The sequence below is a fragment of the Ornithorhynchus anatinus genome, chromosome 1 (assembly GCF_004115215.2).
Source record: "Ornithorhynchus anatinus isolate Pmale09 chromosome 1, mOrnAna1.pri.v4, whole genome shotgun sequence".
In the NCBI taxonomy this organism is placed as follows: domain Eukaryota; kingdom Metazoa; phylum Chordata; class Mammalia; order Monotremata; family Ornithorhynchidae; genus Ornithorhynchus; species Ornithorhynchus anatinus.
In genome coordinates, this window is record NC_041728.1 from 10,823,601 (window position 1) to 10,835,628 (window position 12,028).

A 12,028-nucleotide genomic window follows, 5' to 3' on the forward strand; every position below is an offset into this window, starting at 1 on the left:
TGGTGAAGAGGGGAAAAGCGTGTCGCATTATCAGCAGGATGTAGACCCGAGTTGTTCGTTCAGATGTGGTGACGGTTTGCACCACGCCATCCACACTCTTTGAGCCAGTCTCCCGGGGCTCCGCGGTCTGCACCACGAGTCGGCTGGTGGGGAGACGGGGAGAGGACGGGTGCAATCTGTGCTCACAGAACTGAAGACCTCCGAGACCTCAACGGTGACTGCCACCGCCGTCTGCTAAACTCACGGGCGACTGTTAAACTCGCTTAGCACCTCTCAGGGTCACTCCTGGAGAGTTTCCAGTACTCTACCGGTCTCGACTATGGGAGGGAGAGTCAAACAGAGGCCTTCCCATTCCGTTCCTAGCTTGGCCAGTTGGCTAGCGAGTGGCAGGCAATCTGCTACAACTCAAAACTCACACGTGCAGAGCAGCAACGGCACGGGAGAGAGTCGAGGGCAGAGAGTCGGGTTTACTGCGCGGAAGGAGGGAATGGTAAACCGCTTCCATATTTTTACCAAGAAAACTCTATGGCTACACTACCAGAACGATTGCAGATGGAGGTGGGGCGATCTGGGAGAGACGTGTCAATGGCATCACTATGGGTCAGACACGACTCGACAGCATAAGACAATAGAGAAGCAGTGTGGTCCAGTGGATAAAGCACAGACCTGGAAGTCAGAAGGATCTGGTCTCTGTTCCCGGCTCTGCCACTTTCTGCTGTGGGACCTGGGGCAAGTCACTTCACTTCTCTGGGCCTCGGTTCCCTCATCTGTAAAATGGAGGTTAAGACTGTGAGCCCCATGTGGGACGTGAACTGTGTCTGTGTCTGTCTACAGTGCCTGGAACAGAGTAAGCACTTTAAAAATGCCATTAAAAAAAGGAACTCACAAGCCTTAGCTATTTTACACACATACACACACACACACACACACACACACTTCACCAAACCTCAATCCTCCCCATCTTCAAAGTACTACTAAAATCCCCTAAATTTCCCACAAATCTTTCCCGACTAATAATAATGATGGTATTTGTTAAGCGCTTGCTTTGTGCCAGACACTCCACTAAACACTGGTGTGGATATAAACAAATTGTGACTAATCCACAGCACCATATATTTTATCATCTCTGAGCTTGCCTCTTGCATTTATATCCATTTACTGGTTTATGCCCATCTTCAGCATTTGTGCATATGTGTAAATTTGAGTGAACATTCCATTTATGTTTATATTGATTCTCCTGCTTGTGAATATTTTTATGTTTGCCTTTCCCCATAGAATGTAAACTCCTTGCGGGCAGGGAACGCGTCTCGTGTTTCTGTTATACTTCCCAAGTATTTAATTCAGTGCACTCGGTAGATGTTCAATCTATCGATGGATCGTATTTGTAGAGCACTCGCTGTGTGTGGAGCGCTGTACTTAAAAGCTTTGGAAAGTACAATATAACAGAGTTGGTAGACACGGTCCCTGCCCTCAGTGAACTCACAGTGCTCTTAAAATACTACTATTACCACCAGCACTTCACATTTGGCTCTCTTTGGTGCTTACTTTTTGGTTATTGCTTGGAGTTGGTTTGGGGTACGATAAGGACCGCTCAAAAAAGGGATCAACAGAATGCGACGACTTGTGTCAGCCTCATGAGACACTTAGGAAGTTGAACTTCTTCCTGACTGTCCATGACTGTCCATGGAAGCGCATAAATGCTCTGCCCAAAGGGACGCCTGGAGGAGTACTGTGGTCTGGTGGAAAGAGCAACTCAGTGTCGGGAGACCTGGATTCTACTCCCAGCTAGCTCTGCCTCTTCCCTGCCGTACAACCTCTGGGCAAGTCGCTTGCCTTCTGTTTACCTCAATTTCCTAATCTGTAAAATGTGGATTAAACACCCGTCCTCCCTCTTTCCCAGACTGTGAGCCCTATGTGGTACAGGGATGGTGTATGATCTGACTGCACTGAATCTAACCCGGTGCTTGGCCCATAGGCAGTGCTTAACGAATACCACAAGTATTAGCTCAATGGATGCTTTTCCCTGCCCTCCCCAACCCCGGCCTCAGACTTGGAGAAGAGTCTGGATAGGCAGAAACTACTGTGCTTCTCCTCATTGTTTTATTTCCCATGCAACCAACACCCTCTCTAATAGCAGATGAGGCGATAAAGTTTGTCACGGAGGCGAAGATCCCGGTGGTGACTCAGCCGCTGGGCCATCCTGCCTCACCGGTGAAGCCGAGCCGAGGGCCCTGAGAAATCCAGACCCGGGCAGGGAGACAGCAACTCAGCAATTAGCCAGGGCATCGTGGGGCTGGTGAGCAGGAAGCAGCGTGGCCTAATGGGTAGAGCCCGGGCCGGGGAGTCAGGAGGACCTGGGTTCTAATCCTGGCTCCGCCACTTGTCTGCTGGGTGACTTTGGACAAGTCACTTCACTTGCCTCTAGACTGTAAGCTCCTTATGGGCAGGGAAGGTATCTGCTAATTCTGCTGTTTTGTACTCCCCCAAACTCTTGGTACGGTGCCCCGAGCATAGTAAGCGCTCAATAAATACCAGTGACGGATTGATTCATTCATTCATTTCTCTGTTCCTCAGGTACCTCATCTGTAAAACAATTAAGACCGTGAGCCCCACATGGGACATGGAATGTGTCCAACTTCATATCTACCACAGTGCTTGGCATAGTGCCTGGCACCTTGTAAGCGCTTAACCATTCCCCCCCAAAAAAAGCTTCTCCGTGGCCGCTTCCCCTCCGGCTTCCTCCATCTCTGTCGGGTTTTCCACTTCCTCGTCGGGGGCGGGAGAGGACTCGCAGATGGGACTCTGGGGTCCGGGGTCTGGTCGCCGCCCTCCGACTGGACAAACTTCCTGAAGATCTCCGGATTTTCCAGCCTGACGGAATTCCAGCCACTAGTCATTCCCGTCGGCGGCCTGGCTGCAATAGGATGAGTCAGGTCGGGCTGGGCGCTGGACCTGGCACTGGGCCTGGTCTACTTGCTGCACAAGGGCCGGAAGCCCCCGCTAAGCCAAGGAAGGGTGACCAGGGGGCCGCTTAAAAGTGAGAAGCGGAGCCATGCGCGCCTCAGGGAGACCGTCAGAAGAGAAGGCCCAAGTACAGTTCGCTCCACAGATCAAGCCTTCCCAGAGCTGCGGCCTTCATCTCCACAGCTCCGGAATCTGCCCCTCGGTCCGAATCCCTACAGCCTTTGGCCTGGCTGAGCCCCATCTCCCCTCTGCCGATCCCCCCAGTCCCCGCTTCCAGAGAAGCAGGGTGGCTGCTACGTGGCAGAGCCCGGGCTTGGGAGTCAGAGGACATGGGTCCTAATCTTAGCTCTGCCACTTGTCTGCCGTGTGGCCTTGGGCAAGCCACCTAACTTCTCTGTATCTCAGTTACTTCATTTGTAAATTGAGGATTAAGACTGTGAGCCCTACTTGGGACAACCTGATTATCTTGAATCTACCCCAGCGCTTAGAACAGTGCTTGGCACATAGAAAGCGCTTAACAAATGCCATAATAATTATTATTATTATTACTATTCCAGCTGGTCCTCAGGGTCGCTGGCCAAGCCTCCTTCTGGGTCATCTTTCTGCCCAGGCTTCGACCCCGCCTAGGTCCTGGAAGGGTTGTTGAGATGCTAAAGAGCGGCTTCAGGAGCTGTCCCGAGCAGAGCCATGTTCCCACACCTCCTGGGTCCCATCTTCCCAGGCCCGCCGCCAATCTCTGTCCCTGGCTCCCTGGAGGGCCTGCCCCTCGGCCCCAACACCCTCAGCCCCTGCTCTATCTCCTCAGGGCCCCTCTCCCAACTCCCCGGCCGTTCTGGGTGCTAGCACTGCCCTCTTTCCTGGGGGAGTCAGGGGGCGAGACAAAGATTTTGCTGTGTGACCTTGGGCAACTCACTTCACTTCTCTGTGCCTCTGTTCACTCATCTGTAAAATGGGGGTTAAGACTGTGAGCCCCCTGTGGGACAGGGACTGTGTCCAAACCGATTACTTTGTATCTACCCCAGTGCTTGGCACATAGTAAGTGCTTAACAAATACCGCAATTATTACTATTATTATTCCGACACCTCCCCTACTCCCTCAGTGCCCAAGGATTAGCGACACCTCACTCTCTCTGGGTCGTTTCAGAGTGCTACCGCTCAGCTCAGGGTGAGATGCAGAGGAGGTGTTGATGATGCTAGAGACCCCTACCTCTGTCCTCTCCTACCTGCTACTGCTAGACCACCCGCCTCATCCAACAAAATGGAGCCAGAGACCTCCTGTGACCTCAGTCTCCACCCTGTAAGTGTTTGTTTCCGGTTTTTGTTTTTACGGTATGTGTTAAGTGCTTACTATGTGCCAGGCACTGTACTAAGCGCTGGAGTGGAAACAAGTTAATCTGGTTGGACACAGTCCCTGTCTCACATGGGATTCACAGTCTTAATCCCCATTTGACAGATGAGGGAATTGAGGCACAGAGATGTGAAAAGTCTAGTCCACAGTCACAAAGCAAGAAAATGGTGGTGGCAGGATTAGGACCCAGGTCACTCTGATTCTCAGGCCCATATTCTATCTACTAGGCCATGTTTTTTTGAAGACAATCACAAACACCTGTCCCGACCTAGCCCAGCACTGTCTTGGGACCATCTCATCCCCATGGAGGGAGAGATAAAGAGAGGAGAGAAAGAGATTGTGTGTGTGTGTGTGTGTGTGTTAGAGAGAGAGAGACCAGCAATCACCTCTGGGGACAGGTGGGCAAAATCGGGGTCAGCGAAATCATGCCTCCTCTATTCTACCCCTTTACCTGGTCCCAGCCCAACCCCACATCCCACCCAACTGATACAAAAACAGAAAGCCAGAGTCCCCACTCAGACTCCCCTATCCCAGGGACAGCTGCTTATCGACCACCTCTTCTCTGCTGGCAACTTGGCCCAGAACTACCAGAGATAGTCAAGAGACGTGGGTTATAATCCCACATCCATTACTTGCTTGCTGGGTGACCTTGGGCAAGATGTTTCACTTCTCTGTGCCTCAGTTTACTCATTTGTAAAATGGGAATTCAATACTTGTTCTTCCTTGCCCTTTGACTGTGAGCCCCAAGAGGGAGAGGGACTGTGTCCAACCTACATATAATAATAATAATTATGGGACTACGTGCCAAGCACTGTTCTAACCCCTGGGTTAGTTACAAGTTAATCACTTTGGACACAGTCCCTGTCCCACATGGGGCTCACACTCTTTATATTATTTCTAGTAAGCACTCAATAAATGCGGTTATTGTTATTATTACCCCAGTGCTTAGTGCAGTGTGTGACCCACAGCGAGCCCTTAACAAATACCACAATTATTATCGTTATGAATAATACCTCCCCTTCCTAGGAACCCTGGGAGCAGAGTGAGGAGCGTAAAGACGATAAGGCCGGTGACACGAAACTTGACCTTCCGAGAAACATGAGGGCCTGAAGCTTCTCTGAAAGCAAATCTGAGTTCCAATCCAACATGACCTCATGCCTGTGAAATACGAGGATCTTCCTTCAGCCGAGGAAATTCCACAAGAGTCAAGCGGGAGCTGCCCGGTTTGCAAAGCTCAGTGTCCTCGGCGGCCCAAGGGTCTGACCCAGGGCCAAATCCTGCACCAGGAGCCCGACCGAGAAAAGGGTAGAACCGTAGGGCGCCGCTGCCACCTGCTGAAAAGACCATAATATAACACCTGCGTGGTGGTAAAGTTTTATTGCTGTTTATTAGTAGTAATGGTAGTAGTAGTAATAATAATGGGGAAGATACAAGGTCATCCGGTTGTCCCACGTGGAGCTCACAGTCTTAATCCCCATTTTACAGACAAGGGAACTGCAGCACAGAGAAGTTAATTGACTTGTAATAATAATAATGGTATTTGTTAAGTGCTTACTAGGTGCTAGGCACTGTTCTAAGCACTGGTTGGTTTTTGTTATTAATAATAATAATAATAGTACTTGCGAAGTACTTTGCGCTAAGCACTGTTCTAAGCACTGGGGAATATACAAGTTAATCAGCTTGGGCAAAGTCCCTGTCCCACATGGGGCTCACACTCTTAATCCCCATTTTACGGTAGAGGTAACTGAGGCCCAGAGAAATGAAATGACAAGTGGAGGAGCCGGGATTAGAGCCCAGGTCCTTCTGACACCCAGGATCGAGCTCTATCCACAAGCCGCACCGTTTCTAATGGGGACTTGCCCAAGGTCACACAAGCAGACGTGGCTTGGAGTCCAGAGAGAGAGAAAGAGAGAAGAGGGATAGAGGTAGTGGGAGAGGGAAGGGAGAAAAAAGGAGAAGAAAAGACAAGGGGGAAAGAGAATAGGGGAGAGGATGGGATAATAATAATAATACTTATTAAGTTGCTCACAGCATGCCAAGGACTAGGGTAGCCATGATGTAATCAGGCCAGGCAGAATCCCTGTTCACTGTTTAAAGGCGAGGGAGACCAGATCTCTTATCGCCATTTTTAGAGATGAGGAAACTGAGTCCCAGTTAAGTGCTCACTTTAATCTCAGTTTAGTTCTTGTTGACCCCAGCGAGTCAGGGAAATGGGGGTAAATATTATTATCTCCATTTTAAAGAAGGAGAATCTAAGGCGTAAAGAGGTTCAGTGACTTGCCCAAGGTCACACAGCAGGCAACTGGCAGAGCCAGGACTCGGACTCCAACTTCCAGAACCTCGCTTTCTCCACCGCGCCAACTCTCAGGACACGCTGGCTTCTGGGACCAGGTTCCGAGATGCCGGGGCCGTACGTCTCCCCGACCCGGCCGGGACCCTTCCTCTGCCACCTCCCTGTTCTCCTGGTAACGTCCCTTCCCACCCTGATGGGACCTTTATCCTAGCCTCCCTGGGCCCCTCGCTCCCCGGTGACTGGACTCACCCCACTCCTCTGGGCCAGGCCGGGGACGGTCCTGACTTCCCCGAGGGGAGGAAACTGGTCCCGAGACAGAGGTTGAGTCAGAGGCAGAGGGAGAGGCAGAGGCTGAGTCAGTGGCAGAAATGGAGGACTCAGAATAGTCTTTCCACACACTTCCTGAGGTCATTCTGGCTCTCCAGAGACGTGCTGGGGCTGGTGACACGGGCCCCGGTTGAGGCCCAGCGACTTGGCAGTCAGCTCAAAAACTCTCTGAGGCCCAACTGTAAATCGGATTTGCCCCTTGAAGGAGGCGTTGGTTTGAGGTGCGAGCACCTGAGACGTCTGTAACCCAGTGGTTCTGAGACAGGGTTTGTAGACTGTGTCTACACCAAGACAATAACTCACTTCTGGGCCACTGAAATCTGAAGAGTCTCATTTGGTTCTATTGCCTTCATTGACTTTTTGTGTGTCCAAGCCTCTTAAGTCACACACGCCCTTGTAGATGAGAGGAATCTTCTTCAAAAACAAAGAGCAGCGTGGCCTAGTTGATAGAGCACAGGCCTGGGCGTCAGAAGGTCATGAATTCTAACCCTGTCTCTGCCATTTGTTTGCTCGGTGACTTTGGGCAAGTCACCTCACTTCTCTGTGACTCAGTTACCTCATCTGTAAAATGGGGATTGTGACTGTGAGCCCCACGTGGGACAGGGACTCTGTCCAATCCAATTTGTGCTTGTAACCACCTCAGCGCCTTGTATGTAGTACTAAGAATAGTAAATATCACAATTAGTATTATAATTTTTACATACTCTTACAAAATGAGTTTACATTAATTAACAGAGAAGCACCTCGTTGCCACCACTGGGTTGTGTTAAATCATTGGGCATTAAGAGCTGGGGGCAAGAAAAGGGGCTAGTGGTACTTTACCCTGAGCTGGAGATGGAATTCCAAGAGCAGACTGGGAAATGGCTGGAAGAAAATCCCTCCTTTCCACCCCCTCACCCCCCAGCCCATCAGGTCAGAGGTCACAAACAAGCTCCTTGAGGGTCCAGAAGGGGGGGATCCCAAAGACTAACACCAGCCCCGTGGCTTCCTATAGGACGAGAGACGGCAGGATCAGAGCCCCCAGAGTCAAGAGCGGCAACCAAGCTGCCACCACGCTGGGCCAGGTACTTGTCAGGTCCCACCTCAACTATTTCATCAGCCTCCTTCCAAACCTCTCGGCCTCCAGCCTTTCCCTTCTCCAGCCCTTACCTCACTGGTCTGACTGGATCATTTTTCTAAAACCGTGTTTTGCACACATCTCCCCACTCCTACAAAACCTCCAGTGGTTGCCCGTCCACCTCAGCATTGAACAGAAACACCTGATCATCAGCTTCAAGGTGCTCAATCAGCTCCCCCTCCTTCCTTATTCTTTCTCCTCTCCCACTTTATCCCAGTTTGCACGCTTTGCTCCTCTCAAACCAATCTTCTACTGTGCTTCATTCTCATCTCTCTCTCTCCCTCCCTATCACCCTCTTGCTCATATCCTCCCTCCACCTTTATATCCAACAGCCCACCACTCTTCCCATCTTACTCTTCCCATCTGCAAAGCCCTCCTGAAATCACATCTCCTTCAGGAGGTCTTCCTTGATGAATCTCTCATCTTCCCATCCTATTTCCCCTATTCTCCTAACATCTGTGTACTCAGACCTCCCCTCCTCTCATCCAGTAGCACTTAGACCAAAAGCTCGTTACGGGCAGAGAACGTGTCCGCTAATTCTGTAGTATTGTATTCTCCCAGATGCTTAGTACCGTGCTCTCCCATAGTAAGCACTCTATAAATACTATTGATTAATTGACTATGTACACAACTTTAAACTCTGATTTTTTTTTGTGGGGGGGAGGTTGTTTGCTTTTTTAATGGTATCTGTTAAGCACTTTGATACAAGCTAATTGGGTTGGACACAGTCCATGTCCCACATGGGTCTCACGTGGGACTCTGTTTCATCCCTCTAACTGTAATTTATTTAAACATCTGTCCCTTCTAATAGACTGTAAGTTTCTTGAGAGCAGAGATAATGTCAATTAACTCTTTTGTACTCTACCAAACGCTTAGCACATCACTCATTAAATCCCATTTATTAGCACCATTTGGTGTGGTGCATCGCACAGGAGCTTGACAGGGAACGTGTCTTCTAACTCTGTTGTATTGTTCTTATGCTGTACTCTCCCAAGTGCTTAGTAAGCACTGTATCCTAATCCTCCTAGACCTCTCAATCTCCTTGAACGCTGTAGACCGCGCCCTTCTCCTTGAAACTTTATCTAACCTTGGATTCGCAGACACTGTCCTCTTTTGGTTCTCTTACGTCTCTGATGGCTCCTTCTCAGTCTCTTTTGCAGATTCCTCCTCTGCCTCCCACCCTCTGACTGTAAGGGTCCCTTAAGGCTCAGTTCTAGGTCCCCTTCTATTCTCCCTCTACACCCATTCACTCTCTGGGCTTCAATTACTAACACTACGTAGATGATTCTCAATTCTATCTCTCCAGCCTGACCTCTCACCTTCCCTGCAGTCTCGCATTTGCCACTGCCTTCAAGACACATCTACCTGGGTGTTCTGTTGAGACCACAAATTAAACATGTCCAAAACTGAACTCCTTATCTTCCCACTTAAACCCTGTACTCCCTGGTCTTTTCTATCACTGTAGACAACACCACTATCCTCTTTATCTCTCATAACATTGGCATTTTCCTCAACTCATCTCTCAGTCCACCTTCATATTCAGTGTCACCAAATCCTGTCGGTTCTACCTTCACAACATCGCTAAAATCCCCCCTTTTCTCTGCATCCAAACTTCTACCGTGCTGATCCAAGCACTTATCCTATCCCTACTTGACTTCTGCATCTATCTCCTCGCTGATGTCCCGGACTTCTGCCTTTCCCCACTCCAGTCTACTCTGCTGTAGGGATCATTTATCAGCAAAAACATTCAGTCCCACTCTTCAAGAACCTTCAATGACTGTCCATCTACCTCCAAATCAAACAGAAATTCCTGACCATTGGCTTTAAAGACCTCAATCAGCTCACCCCATCCTGTCTCACTTCACTAATCTCCTTCTACAGCCCAGCCTGCACACTCTGCTCCTCTGGTACCAGCTTACTCACTGTACCCCAGTCTCGTCTACCTCACCGCCAACCCCTTTCCCACATCCTCCCCTTTTCCTGGAACTCCCTCCTCCTCCATATATGCCAGACCACCACTCTCTTCACCTTCAAAACATTATTTAGGTCATATCCCCTCCAAGAGGCCTTCCCTGTTTGAGCCCCCTTTTTCCCAGCTCTCTCTCTCTCTTCTCTGTCACCTATGCATCTTGATCTGTGACCTTTAGGCATTTGATATTCACCCTACCCTCAACTCCACAGCACTTATATACTTATCTTTAAATTATAATATTATAATTTATTTATTCATATAAATGTCTGTCTGCCCCTCGATATAGTAAGCTCTTTATGGGCAAGGAACATAACTGCTTGTTCTGTCTTAACGTACTCTCCCAGGAGCTTAGTACAGTGCTCCACATAGGGTAAACACTCAATAAATACCACTGATTGGTTGATTAGTACAGTGCTCTCCATGCAGTAAGTGCTCAATGAATATGATTGATTGTTTGATAAGGAAGCAGATGCAGAAGTCTGGGTTGACCACTGAACCCTAGGTTGACCAAATCCACCTTTCCACTTCTTTCCCAGCCCCGACAACCAGCGGCCTGAGGAGCGTGGCTTAGTGGACGGAGCACAGACCTGGGAGTCAGAGGGTCATGGGTTCTAATCCTGGCTCCACCACTAGTCTGCTGTGTAACCTTGAGCAAATCACTTCACTTCTCTGTTCCTCAGTTACCTCATCTGGAAAATAGGGATTGAGATTGTGAGCCTCATGTGGGACAGGTACTGGGTTCAACCTGATTTGCTTGTATCCATCCCAGTGCTTAGTACAATGCCTGCCACATAATAAGGACTTAACAAGTACCACAATTTTATTATTATAATTATTATTAAAGGGGGTAGTAAGGAGCCATTCCCCTTATCCACCCAGGCACCCCAAATGTGATGCTCCCACTTTATATGAGCTTCAGGCAATTGGTCTGCTCCGTCCCCTTTCCACTCTGCTTCCAGACCCAAAGCTGGCTCCTGGCTCACCAATTAGAACAGCCAATCATCCAGTCCTAAGACTGGTCTGCTACAGGCATGACACTGGACAACTTTGTTTCCGGTATTCCCAGCAATTCTTGGAGCTCAGCTTCCCATCATCACAACTCCCGTTGCCAAGTTCCACAAGTCGGCAGCGGCACCTGAGTCTATAGGCTGGGAACATCTTGGAGGAAATCCCGGAGAAACCTAGCTCCCGGATTTTTAATTGGAATTGGGCAGACCTGCCCAAATGGCACCCATATGACATCATCACATTATGCTGTATGTGGTTGTCTTGTGTATACTGGGGTCAGGTATTCCCAGGGCCAACGAGAGTCACCTTATGATTGAAGCCTTCCTCCATCAGCCAATCTCCTGAAGGACCAAAATTCAGGTGTATTGGTTCTTAATTCCCTAAGCAACTCTACTACGCTAAGCAGGGAGGGGAGAGCACTTAGTACAGTGCTCTGAACACAGTAAGCACTCAATAAGTACAATTGACTGATTGATTGATTGATTGATTGATTGATTGATTGAGAGGGGACTGGGCTTCAGGAAGAGCTCATTCTTTTCCAGGCTAAACTGCAGAGTTGCCATGTGGCCTTTGGTCAGTCACCTCTCCTCTCTGAGCCTCAGCTTCTTTGTTTTTCAGGAAATGGAGCTGCAAAGCCCCTCCTGACTGGGGTTTGGCCAAAGCCTCAGCAGGAAAATACCCGACGAGGGAGACGGTGACGGAGTTGTTCAAACATAATCATGGGCTCAGCTTTGCCCCGGCGCCTGGCGGCCCTCTCCCTTCCTCTAGGCCCGCACCCTCCCAGGAGAGTCGTCCTGGGTCCCTGCCAATTCCTCCACAAGGCCAGAGATGGGAGTCCCTGGAATACGCTTGCTCGGGTCCCTTCACCTCGGGAAACCCAGCCAAGGGGGCAGGGCGGAGTCCGGCTCGGCCCTCTCCTCTGTTTCTCTCCCCAGCCCCTGCCAAGGAAGCTGAGAGACTCCATGGGGAAAGCCCTGGGGAGGCTGGGTGGGAAGGAAG